The sequence below is a fragment of the Camellia sinensis genome, chromosome 6 (genome assembly GCF_055761805.1).
Source record: "Camellia sinensis isolate YWXY chromosome 6, ASM5576180v1, whole genome shotgun sequence".
NCBI lineage: Eukaryota > Viridiplantae > Streptophyta > Magnoliopsida > Ericales > Theaceae > Camellia > Camellia sinensis.
Window position 1 is genome coordinate 116,666,421 of NC_138966.1, and position 7,372 is coordinate 116,673,792.

Genomic DNA, 7,372 nt, shown 5'->3' on the forward strand with positions numbered 1-7,372 from the left:
TTATTTTTCGCACAATTTGCAAAAAACTTACCGATACGCATATTTTTTTTTTAGAATCATATTTATTGGGTTTTAAAATAAATTTAGATAATTTTTTCATAAATTTTAATTATGATCCAATATATTTCATATTTTTAAATCACTATAAAATAATTTTTTTTACATTTTATTTTAATAATTAATGACTTTATATGTCATAAATCCATGTTACACTTGTGGTAAAAATTTCTTTTATTGAACTTAGATGTATAAAATTATTTTTAATTATTATACTTGTGGAAGCATATGTGCATTTTAACTCAAATAGTTTTAAAAAAGTATACATTCTTAATGGAAGAACTTGACAAAGTACATTACATCATAGCATAAATCACAAATAATAGAGAGTACATTTTACATAATGTTACTACTAAAATTACATAATGTCACCACCAAAATGAGTGACATGGTGCATCTTGAGATTCAGATTGTTGAGCTTGATTGTTGCTGCTACCTTCACCCCACCAAAATGAGTGACGTGGTGCATCTTGGGAATCAGATTGTTGAGCTTGATTACTACTATCTTCACCCCATCCAGTAGGAAATATATAAGTAAATGTGCTCATCATGTCATCCCTTTCTGTTTTGTGCATTGGGAGAGAAAATGGATACCTTGGCTGAAAAGGATCAACATGCTCTTGTTGGGCTTGTTGATAATTTGGCAAACCGTATCCTGGAGGACCATGTTGTTGAGGGGGCCAAGGATAATTTTGTTGAGGTGGGTAAGGATAGTGTAGACACCCCATTTTTGACCGTCCTCAAGACTTGGACGTCACCGTTTGAACACTCGGTGATTATCCATGTTTGTGTTCGTCTTGAGTTCCCGGAAGTCTTGGCTGCGCGCCTTGCCTCAGGATCTCTCGACCTGACTGTTCCGTGTTTGGTTTTGGAACCAAACACTTGTGTCTTTGCCTTGAAGGGCGGGAAATGGCTTGTTGGCCATCCCCACATTCCACTGGCCTTCCCCTAGCATCACCGGCTGTTTAGGGGTGCCACCGGCCATGGTTTCTTAAAATCAATGGTCGGTCGGCATAATATTCTGCCAACCGGCACTTTATTTTGCCTGTGACATCTTTTGCTGGCCGGTGTGACTCCTTTGCACCCTTGAGGCATGGTGCATGCCAGCTGTGCCAGCTGGAATGCACCATCACTCCTCCGTGTGCAGTTTTTGGCTGGTGTGAGCCTTTGAACCCCATTTCCTTCTAGAAGCTTGAACCCTTTGGCCAAGCTTCTTGGGGAAGCTTGGCCAGCTGTTTTAGCTTCTCCAAGAAGCCAAGACTCCTTTGCACCCTTTGCCCCTTTCATTTAGCTTCCTTGAGAAGCTTAAGTCTTGGCCCTTTGCCTATTTAAGCAATGATCCTCTCCCTTTGTTAAGGGTTAGAACTTTTGAACCAAAAAACCAGAGCTTTTATATCTATACATCTGATATATCACTCTCTCTCTCTCTATATCTCCCTCTCTTTCATCCTTAGGGTGTGTTTGGAAGCCTAAAAGTGCATTTTGTCCTTACTTTTGCACTAAAACACACACCATTACACCTTGCTCCGAGATTGAGAGGCATTGAGGGTTGTTTGTTGAGGTTTTGGACTGATTTTGATCAATAGAGAGTGGCTGGATCACCTGTTCTTCAAGGCTTCTTCAAGGGTGAGACACTTGCTTTAGTTTTCCCAATTTTGCACTAGTTTTCTACCTGTCTTGCATGCTGATTTAGGCTTTGTGTTTAACATGAAAAAGTCTTGTATTTTTGTGCTTAACATCTTTCATTAAGGGTGTTTTGGCATTGGGGGTCGAACTCTTCCCCTTAGGCCTCTTTTGGCCTATTTTGGTACCCTTCTCTTTAAGCTTTGTTTACTTTGTTGTGTTGGTCTTCTCACCACTGAAATCCAATGGATTTTCAGTGGTGATGGAGTGGTTTTGAAGTCTTGTGTAGGGGAGGGACACCCCTCTCCCCTTTGTCCTTCTTTTACCCTTGTTTTGGCTTAAAAGGGGAACATGCATGCTTGATCATTTTTGGGCCCATTTCAGAAGTTTTTTGGGTGTTTTGGGTCATATTATATCTCTGCCCAATGGTGGTTTGTTGGCCCTTAGCATGCATTTTATACTTGCTTTGTAATTCTCCATCTTGCCTAGAAGTGTGCTATGTGTTTAGCCTAGCATATCCTCTTGTTTTGGCTTTGCTTTGTGAAGTATTTGGCCATGTTTTGTCATGCTTAAAGTCTGTTGGCCACTAATTTTGTCATGTTTGGCATGCTTGATATAGTTGCTTTGCATTTTGGCTTGTAAGCTTTGGTGGTGTGGGTCACCAACATGCTTAGCATAAGCTTGTTATCCTCATTCGGCATCATTGTAGATCATATTTCAGTCCCTAATCCATGCTTGTATGTTTGTCTTCATCATCTCTTTCATGCTTTGAAGGGTTGTCCTTGTATACCTTGGAAATGGTCATTGTACATGCCCATGTGTTTAGATATTATGCTGCCATATCAGTGGGTTTTGAGGGCCCTTTTTGCATACTAGAACTCTGTTTTGTATTGAAAAATTCATGCCATGTTTGCTTGGGATAAGTATTGAGTGATGCTCCCTTTTGGTGGCTTTGAATGCCCTTGTTTTGGACTCATTCCTTGGCATATTTTGACCATGATCTTTGCATGCTTTAGTCTTGTTTTGGAGTCCCTTGGGACTGTTTTAGGTCATTTTGGTCCTTTAAGGTTTGGTTGGCGTGGCTTTGGTTTGACCCCCTTTATTGGCTTCAAGTAGTGGCCATTGTTGCATGCCTTACTTGCATGATTTGTTCGATTTTGGCATCATCCTCTATTCATTTTCAGAGCCTAGCATGTTGGTTTAATGCCCTTTTATATCGCCTTTAAGTATGCTTAGAGTTGTCCCCTTTCATGCTTAGGTGATGGACCTTGATGTGTGCATGCTTGCATGCATCATTTGTGCTCTTGTACATCATTTTGGCCACTATTTATGGCAAGGTTGAGGTCTGCCATTTATGGTTTAAGTCCACCATCGCATACTTATCATATGCTTGTTGCTTATTTGGTTCATCATATGTTGTCCCATGCTAGCCTTATGGCATATTGACCCATGTTTACATCACATTTGCATCTCTTATGACTAGCATTTTGAATACTTAACATGATAGATTACATCACATTTGACATGTTTTGCATCTTGGTATCATGTTACATTTTGAGCCATGTTTGCATAACATGCATTGCATTGCTTGGTTTGGGGTGTCAAACCAAGCGTGGGGGATGAGGGGCATTTGTACTTCGAGTGACAAAACATACCTCAACCCTCGGTCACCGAGGCCCTTGACTTTGGCATGATAGGCTCTTGGTCCTCATTTGTGTGTTGCATGCATTTGTACATCAAATTGCAACCTTGGCTCCTTAGGCTATCATGCATCAAATGCACTATTGATAGCCCGAGGGTCAAGGGCCATACTCCCTTGAGTCCGGTACATGATTGGGAGAGTAGCCATGCATACACTTGCTTGAAATTCCATGCCATACACTGTCTGTCCTTGTTGCTGTCAAAAACCAGATTCTGCAGGAACTTTCTGCCGACCGGCAGTGTTCAATGCCGACCGGCAATCCTTCCTGGGCCGATAGCTTCATAAACAGCCGATGGATATTTTCAATGGCCGGTGGACATTTCCTTCAGCCGATGGTGTTCCACAGTGTTCAGGGGACCTGTCCCAGAACTTTGGCAATTTTCAGAGAAGCAGGGCAGTATAAACAGTGGCGGCAGTGGTATGGTACGGACTTTCCGGGCAAGACGGGTTCGAGCATGCATCATTCGCGCATCCTGAGCTAGGGGCTGTGGCCACCTTTCCTTTTGCATTCATTCTGTTAATTAATTAGAAATTCTGTAATAATTAATGTGTTTATTATTCGGACTATAATACTTATTTGGACCCTCTGAGTGAGGGCAATTATGTAATAAGTGTGGGTGAGTGTGTGTATGTCTTCCAACCCTATGTCTTTCTTCCCTTTTATTTACCTGCTTATGATGGTAGACTAGGGCATATTTAAAATCGGCATATCTTATGCTATGTATGCGTGCATTCATGCATTTGTCTTGCATGCACCGGGCTCGGCGCATCATTCTGACTGCATTTGTATTTCAATTCCAAATTGAATACGTGTTAGTTGTAGCATTTCACACGTCATCGTAAATTAGCCGAGCCTATCCCAATTGCATCTTGCATGTGTTGCATTAGCCATCTTAACATGAACTAGGATCATGCATGTGATTACTAACTAGTTCCTGTTTTGGCTTGGAGTACTCTGTAAGTTCTTTTGCTTTAGCATCCTTGCATGCGTGTGAGTGTTGCCATGACAGCATGATTACCATGAGGCTAGCTGCTTATGTGATATAACTGCTTGAATGCCTGTGGATGGAGGTTGAATTACCTAAATTGGGATAACGCATTAAAGCTGTGAATTTTAAGCCCACTAGATAGTAGCAAAATCACCTTTTCTAAAAGCCCACTTGAGGGTGGCAAAGCCTGCATTTTAGCCTACTCGCGAGTAGCAAACCATTTTCAAAACAAACATGAAATGTTTTTGTTCCAATTTAGGCGATTTGGTCTATACTTGTTTGCTGTGCGCATAACATAGTAATGCTAGGCTAATAATTGGTTTAAGAACACATAACATTTTCAAAAACGGATATCATGGTTAGTAGAGGCCGATCTTCGGATCGGGCGAGAGGGGGTGCTCATAGCTGACCTTCCCCAATTGTACCCAAGTTCCCGAGCCGAGGCAACTTTGGTGATGACGGACACGTGGCCTTTGGCACCGAGTTAGGGTTTCCTAAATTCCCCAAAATAAAATATTTAGGTGGCGACTCTGTATCTGGCAAAGCAGTCCATGTTTGGCATTTCTTTTTCTAAAAATCTGTTTTCTCAAAACGATTTTCCAGATTTGGACTCTTTGGTTCAGATTAAGAACCGTGACACAAATTGAGTCCGAACTGTAGCGGGGTCCCTCGCGGACATGCTACAGTTTCTGGCGACTCTGGTGGGGAATTTAGAGAGCTTGACTCGAACTCATGATATCCTGTTTTGATTTCATTTATGTGTTTTTCTTTGCATTGCATGTGCATTGGTGCGCCTAGGACACCGTGTTTGCCATCTGCCATTCCTGAACGGTTTGCCGGAGGCTTGTCTTGTCAAGTCATGACCATAAGGCTGACCGGTTATGGGCTCTGACAGTATGGGAACACAAACCCCGATTTTACCGGGGCACCCTTTTTGACCATTCGACCTAGTGCATATTCGGAATCCATAGTGACCATTCCAAGCTAGGACAGGTTGCTTACCCAATGTTAGGTTGTTTGAAAATCGCTGTGTGCATAGTGAAACCCTAGTTCCTAACAAAATAGGACAGGGAAACCCTATCCCAACATAGGGGTGTTTTGGCTCTCTCTTACTTGCTATGTGCTTTTAGAGTGTATCTCTACAGGAACACATATACCAGTTTGCAAGTCTGGGTATCAGGCCTGTGGGCATCAGCATCAGTATTTGGGGAATCAGTTTTACCCGAGGGTATCAGTTTATAGGCAGATATTTGGGAAACAGTGATCAGTATTGAGTACAGTCATCCTAGTATGCTCAAATCCGTTCCAGTGAAATTGTGCTGAGATGCTGTCTGTTTTCTCTTTTGCTAGGTAGTCCTGGAATTATAGCTTCGGAACGCTCCGATATCCCCGGGGTACATTGGACTAGTGTTGATAGACTTTGTTAGGTCAGAAATTCAATTCAAGGGCAACCAGTGTTCTTTCGCTGAGGCAAGGCAAAGAAAGGCCAGTTAGGGCTCACCGGTTCATCTGATCCGTCAGTCGCCAGTCACATCACCTTTGTTCAGACTCAGCAGACCATGATGGCCCAAGGTTCGGAAGAATTTGTGGCCGTGATAGCAGCGTTAAATCAGGGAACTGCCATGCAGGTTGAGACCAGTATTGAAATGCAGCATCTATCTGGGGCATCTGCCTCACATCTAGCTTTGGGACCCCAGCCAAACTTTGATCCACTTCCGCCAGTTGAAGATTTACAGTGTCCGAATCCTCGAGAAAGGTTGACTCAAGCTCAGGTGCTCAGACCCCTGGTACAGCCTAATGAGAGGCTTTATTCCTTTGATGTTAATGAGCTCAATCCGACTGCAGTGAAGATTACGAACCTTGAAAAGCAATTCAGAAAGGCACAAGGCCTTAACTCCATTCCCGACATTGAGGATAGGCATACTGAGGCTGCCGTACGGCTCCCAGACAGATTCAAAATGCCACATATTGACCGTTTCGACAGGTCTGGAGATCCAATGGTACATATTCGACTTTTCTTGGATGTCCTAAAGCCGATGGGACTGACTAAGCCACATAAACTCTCTCTGTATGGAAGAACCCTGTCGGGTGTAGCAGCCACTTGGTACGCTAAGTTGGAAGATAAAGTGAAGCAAGACTGGGAAGAATTGGCTGAGGCCTTTGTTGATCAGTATTCCTACAATACCCAAGTTGAAATGACCATACAAGAGCTTGAAACAACCCGCCAGAACCCAACAGAGCCTTTTGTGAAATTTGTTACAAGGTGGAGGGCAAAGGCAGCACAGATGACAGATCGCCCTTCTGAGAGGGATCAAGTGCAAATGATGGTGCGAAACCTCGAGCATGATATGTTGCAAAAGTTAATAGTCGCTCCACTATTCACTTTCAAAAGTTTGTATGAACTGGGTGTTCAGGTCGAGAATGCGTTCAACAGCGGGATCATTCCCAGAACAAGTGAACCGACAAGGAGGGCGATTGCAAGGAGTACCAATGCTGGTAGTAGCGTCATTCCCAAATCCACTGAGATCAATGCAGTCGCCACAGCCAACCCTTTTGCCAAACCAAGCCTACAAACAGCCGGCCCAGTTCGAGATCAGGGCAGAACTTTCACTCCCCTCTATATGAGCCTGACTAGCGCACTAAAAGCCTTGATGGAAAGAGGGCATCTCAAACCCCTCGATCCTCAACCTCTGCCTGACCCACTTCCAGCCAGACATAATCCCTCCAAGTACTGTATGTACCATCAGCAGCGCGGTCATGGCACCGACCGTTGCTACCGCCTTCGTCATGAGGTCCCAAATCTCATCGACAACCGGGCGATAGCTCCACCTTCAGGCCCCAATGACCAAGTACATCATCCACATCTCAATCTAATCCACACACTGGCCGTCCCTTACGACCCCAGCATGTACATCACCCCAGTCCATCTACCCAGGCCTAATGTGTTTATCCCAGAGAGCCTGGACTTATGCATGACGGGTGCATCTGAACCCCAATCATC